Source organism: Lepeophtheirus salmonis, chromosome Z (assembly GCF_016086655.4).
Source record: "Lepeophtheirus salmonis chromosome Z, UVic_Lsal_1.4, whole genome shotgun sequence".
In the NCBI taxonomy this organism is placed as follows: Eukaryota; Metazoa; Arthropoda; class Copepoda; order Siphonostomatoida; family Caligidae; genus Lepeophtheirus; species Lepeophtheirus salmonis.
The window spans coordinates 6,200,657-6,211,306 of record NC_092584.1 but is presented as its reverse complement, the minus strand read 5'-3'; the positions used below and the strand labels follow the sequence as shown (position 1 = coordinate 6,211,306).

The following is a 10,650-nucleotide window of genomic DNA, read 5'->3' as shown; positions in this document are numbered from 1 at the left end:
GGAAATGTGGATTTGATTTTACTCATAGAAATGATATGTCCTGTTCAGCGAGGAATAAAGAGTTGTAAAAGAAAGGGAATTGTCGCAAGAATGTGTAAATCAGCGAAGCAGAACTCCGCCAGGAGTTATAAATTCGATTTAGAAACCAAAAACGAATGAAATACCAATTGAGATAATGAATGCTGATGGAAATGGAAGTTGTAGACACGTGTAATATTGGAGCGATGCTTTCTATTCATGGATCTAAAGCATTAAAAAAACCAAATTTCATCCTATAAAATTTACTTTTAATCCAAAGATTGTTGGAGTGAATGTATCTTCACTCCATATTCCTTGTGTTTTGTTGTAGAGAATATCCATGAGAATATATGAGCTGTTCTCCAACCAGATTTTCCACAGTAACTAAAAAAAGAATGGATTGATCAACCCTTAGGAATCAATAGTGTACTAACAAAAATACACAGTAAAATTAAGGATGTGAAAAATCAGTTATTAGATTAATTTTTAAGTGAGTTATCATATGAACGTAAATTGAAAGAAATGAATTTTCCACCAATGAAAATAGAACTATTGGAAAATACAAAACTGTTTGCACTGCAGAGTGCTAGATAAATACCATTATATGATGGATGATATGCTCAAAAAAGATGTGATCGTAAAAGTAGAGGATGAAATAAGAGAATGGTTCCACCCCATAGTTATTGTAACTTAACAGAATGGTAGAACGAGATTAACAGTTGACTAAACCAAGTTAAAGTCATTGGTTAAGAGATCAGTTCATCCTATGAAAACTCCAAAGGAACCAGTTTCTGAAATCAATCCAAAGTCCCAATTTTTCACAAAATTTGATAAAAAATTTCCTCCTAGAAGAGAAAAACCAGAAATTAACAACTTTCATAGCACCATACGGGATATATTACTTTAAGATAGATAAACGTGATACATATCTACCTACAGGTAATGTTCCTGTTTATTATTCCAAGACTATATCCATGATAGAATCGGATAACACATGGGGCAGATGGCATTCCTAATCAAACATATGGGATCTATGGGAAACGCGTACAATAGTCGGTGTGACATAACACTAAGCGGAATTCCAAATGTTCATAAATTAGTGGAGTATACCCCAGTTGATGACCAAAATCTTAAGAATCGTATTAAGAGTGTAATCCGAATCCTAAAAAGATACAAATAATTTTGGAATCACATTAAGTCTACATACATTTCAATATGCAAAAGATAAATTTGATTTTTTGGGATACAAAATGAATAAGAATGTAATTGCCGTCAACGAAAATAAATTAGTGCTATTTGCAAATTTCCCACTCCTGTAAACAGAACAGCACTGAGGTCATTTACGGGTATGACAATCAATTAACATCTTTTACTCCAAAATTGAGCACAGTGGCCTAACCATTGAGTTAGATGTTGAAGAGAAACAAATGAATTCAAATAAGAGTTTGTTTACTTCCAGGCGTGAAGAATAGTACATATATTTTACTCAAGCCACAAATCCTAGAACTGTTTGATTCGCTGAGTGAAACGCATTTAGAGACAGACGCATCAAGAACCAATGGTCTTGGATTCAATTTACAACGTCATGGAAAAGATGAATACTATTTTAATGTGATTTGAGATTTATTACTGAAATAAAGTCAAGATATGCGATGATCAAAATAGAAGCCCTTGCCATCAAATGGTCTATTAAAAAGTGTCATATCCACCTCAGTGGACAACGCCCCATCAAAGTCGTCATCATTCTCTCTACATGAACTTCAATAACTATTCTTTAAGCCAAAGTATAGAAAATTAGACTGTGCCTTCATCATTGCCAGTTCAAAGTATCATGGAAGAAATGAAAATAGCATATTATTGCAGATACTTAGTCACGAGCTCCAGTAGATGCTCCTGGAAGGGAAGAAGAAGAATTAGACAATGGAATAAAGAGATATGTTAGTAATAATTAGAGTAGCGACCATATAAGATAAAATCCGCAATATTGGTTTTGTCGATCCAATAATTGAAGAGATAGTAGGGATAGCGAGAAAAAAAAATGAAGACTCGTGCAAATAGTAGAATATTATCTGAAAGGAAAAGGAATTGTAGAAAATAATTACGTAAGACTATTTAGAAATATAATCTAAGACTTAGCTGTTAAGTACGCTTTAGTATTTAAATGAACACGGATCGTCGTTCATGACATTCATGGTAAACTATGTTTATCACACCAAGGAATGACTAAAACCAAAAGAAGAGCGAGAGATTCCATATTCTGGCCTGGAATGAATAACGAAATCAAAATTGTGAATCTTGTCAAAACTAATATTTGAATCCATGTCTACAGATTTGCTCATGTTAATCAGAAAATTTTACCTGGTATGTGTGCAATCAATTATCCGGATACACGGTAATTGAAGAATACAAAAAATATCCAAATATGGAGATAATTATTGAGACATTCTCAAAATGGTTTGTTAACTTTGGATATCCGAAGAATCTGAGATCAAATCCAGGCACAGTCTTCTTGTCCCATATGTTCCAAGAATTTTTGCAAAAGAATGACATATTTTCGTCTCCTTCAAGTCCTTCAAATCCTCAAAGTAATGGAATAGAAGAGCCTGTTGTAAAAAATATGCAGAAACTTCTGTCTAACTGTGGAACAGGAAAAAATCGATATGAATGAGTTTAGAGACGGTTTTAGGGGAGTATAGAAATACACCCCATGAGTGCGGATACTCTTCCAATCAAATAGGCCATGGACAAAATCTAGGGTCAAAAATCCCTGCACACAGTAGTGCACTTAATAAATTAATTCATGACGTCCCAAATATATGTCGCAACGTTATTAATAAATCCAAATGTTATTACGACACGGGTACTAGGGATTTATGCAGATTAGATATTGGAAGTAGAGTTTGGATAGACAGAATCCTGCAACAAAATTATGTTATATGAATGGTAGAATTATTAAAATAAAAAATGGAACTTACCAAATACGCTTAAAAAATGGATGTATTTATGTGATGAATAAGGTAGTCCTAAAAATCGTAAAGACAACAGAAAATTCATCAAACCCTATTGAATCCCACACGAAAAGAAGACTCCGAGAGAAACAAAAATGAGACTCATGTTTCAAGTGAATGTATTGATTACATTGAGAATTGACGATTATTTTTATATATGATGCGGGCGAAGGAAAAAGAGAGGGAAAAAAAGGATAGTGTATAGTAGATACTGATGTATTAACATTTGGTTTGCAATTTGAAGAGAAGGTAGATTGTAATGTGGTTGTTTGTATATACAATATGTTTATTGTTATTAATTGATATACGTCTACCCAGATTATAATATAGATAAATCGTTATACGCATGTACTTAGATAGAAGGCTCCGTACATGTTCTAAGGAAGATCCCCCATAGAATCGGATAACTAGGGGTAACTCCAGGGGGTGGGCTGGAGCCCCCTCCTAAATGAAGAAATTTTTGCCTTTTACAAGAAAGTTTAATATTTGGATTTTTCTTTCTAAAATATTAATTTTACTTTAATATTTCAAAATTTAATTTTTTGTAAATAACTATGGATTTAAAAAAAAAAATTCCTAAAAAATTAATAAGTTTTTTGTTTCAAAAATTTTTAAAATTAAAATTAAATTTTGAATTTTTTTTCCAGACTATATAATATTTGAAACTTTTTTTAAGAAAAAACTAATTTTTAGTCAACTGGTATAAATTTTTAAATTTTTTTTTCCAAAAATTTAATATTTCGAGAATTGCTATTGCTTTTCATTTTTTTTTTCTTCGAAAAATTTAATTAATTGTAAGTAACTAAGGATTTGTGTAATTTTTTCTAAAATATTAGATATTTGATTTTTTTGATTTTTTTAATTAAATATTTGAATTTTTATCCAAATATATATTTGAATTTAAAAAAAAAAAAAATCCAAATTATTTAATATTTGATTTTTATTCAAAAGCTGTATTTTTTTTTTTTTTTTAATTCAAATATTATATAATTTGGATAAAAATTCAAATATCTAATTTTTTTTTTTTTTTTTTTAAATATCTTGAGAATTGCTATTGCTTTCCATTTTTTTTTTCCAAAAAATTAATTAATTTTGAGTAACTAAGGTTTTTGTAATTTATTTCTAAAAGCGTGTAACATTTATAAAAAAATTTCTAATAAATATTATATGTTAATTTTTTTTATTTTTACGATAGGCTTTGATTTTTTTTTTTTTTTTAAATTTAATTTTTGAGAATAACTAAGGATTTAAAAAAAAATTAGTAATTTGAATCAGGTATTATATAATATAATTTATTAACTCGGTTTCTATTCTTTAAAAAAAAAGTAAGCCGTTCCTCACAGAAATCGCGTTCGTGACTTTGTAGTTCCACCTAATGAGACTTAAAAAGGAAAGAGGCGTGGCGTGGCGTCAATTATTCTAATTTTGAAAATTCTGATTCGTATAAAATTATATATATGCGTTTTTTCATCATTTGTGGAGTTCATTGTTATATCACGTCTTTTGATGACAAAGATTCATCAAATGTAATTTAATAAAAGGCATACTTTCGGACAGAGCTCTGTATTTTTCTTTAGAATAAGCAAGAAACATAAACTATCAATTAAAACAATAGTTTGTAGTATTTGAATCATAATTATGCTCTACAAAATTATTTTAAAACGAAAATACATAATCCTAATCATCTACAAAGGTTTTTTTTTTTCTCAACCGGAAGTTTTTTTTATTTATAAATTTTTAGAAGTATAGAAATAAAAATAAACACATGAAGGAAATCTGTGTTTGTATGAAGACATTATTTAAAAATTATAGTTAAAAATTTATTTCCTTTTAATAGATCCAAAAAAACTCAAAACAATCAAATACTCTTATCCAATGTACCCAACAAAAAAAACCATTAAAACAACTCCAATAAATAAAACAGGAAAAGAAAAAACCAACTTAATCCGTATTTTCTTTCCTAACTTCTTATACCGCCGAATAATCAATCTAAAAGTACATTCATACAGAAGTGATATCGAAAGAAAATATCTAATTAATTCAGCGGCATAATTCCACGACGATTCTTGCGACCGGGAAATCCTCAGGGATAAAGCGGTGAATTTTGCTGAAGCCGATATTAAGAGAGTCTTATATTTCTTTGGTCAATCCCCCTATCTTCTGTGAGCTGTTGAGCAATAAAGCTTTACAATTACTGACAGCCCCACCGATAGCTTTTTCCTCATCGGGGATCTGCTTTATGTTAGAAGGAATATCCAATAGCACAAAAACTTTGAATATCTTGGCTCAAAATCTAAAATATACTTTGAATTAAGTAATGTAAAATCCTTTACAATTTTCAAAAAGGAAACAAAGGCGTGTTTAACATCGTTATAAGTCTTTACAATCTTGAGAAAAACTAATCAACCTAGTTGATATCTGAAATTGTGAGGTGAACTTCCGACCTTCATTTATACCTTTCAAAGAGCGTACCATGTTTGAGGAAGATCTAAGCTCCTTCCATATTCCTTAGTAGTGATAAAACACGCAACAGGAGATTTTATAACTTGAGAATTAAATTTCAGATGCCAAGGAGTAAGCGGAATATGCTACTTTGCTGATCTCTGTATTCAGAATCAATTTGTGATCCATATCAGGAAATATTATAATGTCCTCGTTGATGGAAACCGTTTCCAGCTCTCTCGGTTGTTTTGGGAGGTTCTTAAAGAATAACTTCTTGTCTGCATTTTGGCAGATGACATCTATTGTACTATTGGAATCAAACAGAGGTGATCTGCTCAGTCAGTGGAATGCAATACCACTGCATCGATGGAATATTGCATACCAAACATCAACATCATATAAACAAATGACTCAATGATGAATCTCCTCACTTCCAACTGAGGTTTGGAAGTGAGGTCCGTAAAAATCTTTATACACATTTTTTGTAAGATATTTGAGAGTAGTACAAGTCCTCCTACTAGTCAAGACCGATGTCTCTTCAGGGCAGGGACTTATATTTGATCAAATAATCTATTCAACCCCCCTTCCTCTTCCTTTAAGAACATCTCGCTTCCCGATGGTAGAGTTGTGGCTACATAAATCATTTGAGGAATTAATTTTGAGTTGTATAGGTCTACTCACTTTTGCAAGTTAAATCCTTTCCAGGCCTGACACCACTTTTGAGCTTGATGGTTTAGCTTCACAAAGTTATATAAAAAAGATTGATTTCTTTCCCATTTTATACTCTTTCAACTACTATACATCCTCCAATCATTATGGGAGGCCCATCTACTACTAGGAAGAATGGAAGTCTTTTCCGCATTTATTTTTCTCCCCCAAAAAAGAAAAAATTATCAGAATAGGAGAATAAAATCTCGATTCTTTTCCTTACTGGTCTGCCCGAATTTTTCTCTACTATCTGTGTAAGGTCATTTGCATAAAGATCAATCAAATACTTTTTACTTCCAATGGAAACACCAAAACCTCCATATTTCCGCATAAGTGTACAACTTAATTGTTCCATTGAAGCCACAAACAGTAACGGAGAAACGAGACATCCTTGTATATAGTTTTTCCTAATACTACAGGGTTACTCTCTGTAATCCATCAATCACTATAGTTGAAGTTCCATTGAATAGGAGAGTACGGATTGGATTAAAAAACTTCTATGAAGGTATTTCTTTACAGGACGTAGGATAAAGTTATGACTTGCATAATAAAAAAGCATTGCTGAAGTCAATCGCAATAACTGCACCAAAAAATTTCCCACTTTAACAGAATTAATAAGTGTCTGAATATTTCGTAGAATATCGACAGTATGTCGTTAAAAAAACCTTTTGGTTCTGAACCCAAGTGTTAAGTATAGGCTCTAATAGTTTTGTTAAAACACATGCTAAAGTTCTGAATGATTCATTAAGTATTGTATAAGGGCTCCAAAAACTAAGTGATGCCGCATTACCTTATTTGGGGATGAGGGAAATCCTTCCTCGAGTTAGAGCTGAGGGGAGCGTACCCCTCTTTTCCATCTCAAATCTAAACCTAAGTAAATAGGAACAATATTCTCAGTACATAGGGTATCTTTTTCCCCCTTTTATATTGTCAGGTCCAGAACCTTTGTCATCTCATTGATATAGTCCAAAATATTCTTATGAGATCCCACTTTTTTTTGGTCTAGGATATCCACTCCTAGAGCATCCCAATGTTCCTTGATAATTCGTTAATTATTATAAGACACTTTGAGAATTAATTTGGGATCTGCAATTAATTCTTTATTTACACAAAAAAAATCTATTCTTTTAGCAGAAATTATTGTTTTCATCTATACATATTTTAATCTCTTATAAGGATTACTTTCGGCTTCGACTTTCTTTTTCATCTCTTCTTAGGCAATTCATAGTTTCTGAAGTTTACATAAGAGCAAATAAGGATGCTTTATTAATGATTTTATCTATGTATTCTTTTAATTGTTTAACTCTTTTCCTCATTTCACTACTAAAAGTAAGGGTTGTGTCCCGAATAATTTGATTGAAGACACTTAATAATCCGTTACAGGATGGAGTTTGATCGTAGGGAAATTCTATATCTATTATTTCATTTTATTTTAAATTCTTTTAAATCAATGAGCCAATTAGGAATCCTAAAATTTTTGTTCGCAGAAGCTGAGAAAAATTATACATCTACCATTTTGTGGTCAGAAGAAGGTTCAAATGGGTAGGACGCTTTTTTAGTATAAGAACATAAGCATGTAGATATCAAAGTAAGAACAATCCTTGTGACTGTGCTTCCCCTTCCTTCAAAAGAAAAGAATCCTTACCATTGTTTAATTTATTTATAACGTCAACTAGATTCAGTTCATGGATTAATTTTCTGAGCATAGCAGTATTGGGATTGCCTTATGGAACTTTGTCAATATCAAATTTGAGGTCGCCAATTACAACAAAACGAAAAGAATACCTTTTTTATATTATTGATTGAAAAAAGTGGGATGACTTTACATTAGGCCCATATGCGTTGACGACATTAAATTGAAAAACATTTAAACGATATTAGATTTGGTGATTTCCTAACTGACTTAGCAACAAAAGTGATTATTCCTCATTTTAATCTATATTTTTTGATCGAGGTTACGTGAATTCAGAACATAATTCATATGTATCGTTTTTTGTTTACTTCTTATGTCCACCATCTTGTCTCCTCTTTCCTTTTGGGTCTCTTTAGCTCTACCTATGTATAGATAATTAAAACTTCAAAATTCAATTATCATATTATATGAATTAATATGATGTAAGTATACATTGTTCACACACACATAGTTGGGTATATACAGGTAAGGGTATACATATGTATGAAGGTCAGACGTGAGGAGGTCAATGATAAATATAAAAAAATGAATTTAATTATCTCACATATACTTGATAAATATGAAATAATCTTAATTAGGATACTTTAAAAAATAAATGGAAAATGAGACGCAGACAACCGTAAAATTAAGAATGAAATAACTGCAATTACATGTGAGTAAGGAAGAAGATACATTTTCTGGCCTGGATGATTGCACCTAACTTTACTGCTATAAGTAAACATTGTAGTATTGCTATTAATCCATCTGACCAAGGAATTGTCTTTTGAAGTAAATGCAGTACAAAAAGACTTTTATCTCTTTTTTTCTTATTTGAAATTGTTCCTTTAATTGGTCAGATGGAGTTGCACTGATTAAGTAAAAGCACACTCTATTTAATTAAATTTACTACATTTGACATTGAGGAAGCTTCTTTGAAGTCCTTATACATAAAGTAAATTTATATATATGACTGGGGTGCAAACCTACGCACATTGAGTTCCAGCCTATCATTTCTCTCGAGTACGTTGTCCATGAACTTCTTTATCTCTATAAGTAAAGATGGGATTACTGTATGAGAGAAAGGAGAAAGCGGGAGCCGGACCTTATGTACTTTTGACTTAAGACTCTTTCAAATATTAGTAGACTCTTACATGATTTTGTAAGGACGTATTACTGCGATACAGAGGAAATCCCTCTACATTTAAAATAGTATTTGTGCAGATCAAATAATTTTGTAATATAATCTATATTGATTTTGTTATGTGTTTTTAAATTAATATAGAACAAAAATAGCCCAGAAATCTTCCTTTAAAGGGAGATTTCATCACTACCACAACTAATGAAATTTTAAAAAAAGAAGCTAACGTCTTCTTTGTAGCTCCTAGAACCACCAACGGTTTATAAAGCACAACTTGGGATTAGTGTCTTTCACAAGGACTCCACACCACCTTCTCAAAGAGGACATGATAGCCAGGAGGCTCGAGAGGTGCAAAAATATACTAACATAGATCAAGGCAAAGGGTGAATTGTGAAAATTTTCTCGGACAAAAAGATTTTCCATCTTGATCAATTCTACAATTGTTGGCTTGCAGTAACAAAAGAAACAAAATTTGATTTTTAGCCACGTCTAATTAATCCGAGTAATGATGCGTACTACTGCAAGTCTATTCATGAGTTTGTTTGTATGTGTTATCACACATAAAATCATTCAGTTAATCAAGGGAATCTGAAATGGAGTAAGTATACCTATAAAATAACTAACCATGTTCCTATTATCTTTATTTGACTCTGAAATAAAACTACTTTTTTATTTCAATTTTTCTATATCTCTCTCTTCTCCCTCTGTCTCTTTATACATCTATATATATATATCTCTCTCTCTACTCTACCTTCATTCTTTGTTTCTACTCTCCTCCATTGAACAACAATTGTATTTCTCTTAAGATTTATAACTCTACTATAACAAAAGGTTCCAAATTAAAGAAAGTTGAACAGCCCGTCCCTTAAAATAATACACTGATCCCTAATTAATTAACTAACCACTGCTATAAGAGCTTTTATGCGAAAGATATTACTTTAAGAGAGCTTTACTTTAAAAGACATTCCAAAACTTCATAAAGTAGTTGAGGATATCTTCGTTGACGACAAAGACCTTGAGAATAAATTAGGTGAGTAAGATGAATCCTAAAAAGATGTATGGAACTTGGAATCACATTAAGTCTAGAGAAATTTCAAATTGCAAAAGAAGAAAATGATTTTGTCGAATACAATATCAATTAGAATTGAATTTCCGTCAATGAAAATAAATTGATAATATTTTCAAATTTCCCACTCCTACAAACAGAAAAGAATTTAGTTCATTTATGGGTATGGCTAATCAATTAACATATTTTACCTCATAATACAACATAGTTGCAGTACAATTAAAAGACTTGTTTAAGACAAATAAATGAATTCAAATGTGATTTTGTTCACTTCAAGTCATGTACAATATAGATAAATATGGAAACTAGTTCAATGTGGTATGAGATTTATCAATGAAATAAAGTCAGGATATGCAATGCTCAAATTAGAAGTCATTCTCATCAAATGGATATTAAAAGTGGCATATCTACCTCAGTAGACTACCTCCCTTCAAAGTCATAATCGATCATCATTCTCTCTGCACAACCTAGAATAACTATTCCTTAAAATAAATCAAAACGCCAAAGTAATGAAAATTAGATTTTTCCTTCAGCATTACCAGTTTATTATCATGGAAGAAAGGACAATATCATATTATTGTAGATGCTTTAGTCACCA

The 10,650-nt window shown here is 31.1% G+C and overlaps 1 long non-coding RNA gene across 1 annotated transcript; it reads right to left on the bottom strand.

The window, feature by feature from the left end:
* Positions 1-1,256: 1,256 nt before the first annotated feature.
* LOC121130357 (uncharacterized) lies at positions 1,257-3,131 on the bottom strand. Its single transcript, XR_005868702.2, has 3 exons — positions 2,994-3,131; positions 2,377-2,934; positions 1,257-2,280 (listed from the first exon to the last, which is right to left on the bottom strand). It is a non-coding gene; the product is annotated as an uncharacterized lncRNA (long non-coding RNA).
* Between the last annotated feature and the right edge of the window lie 7,519 nt (positions 3,132-10,650).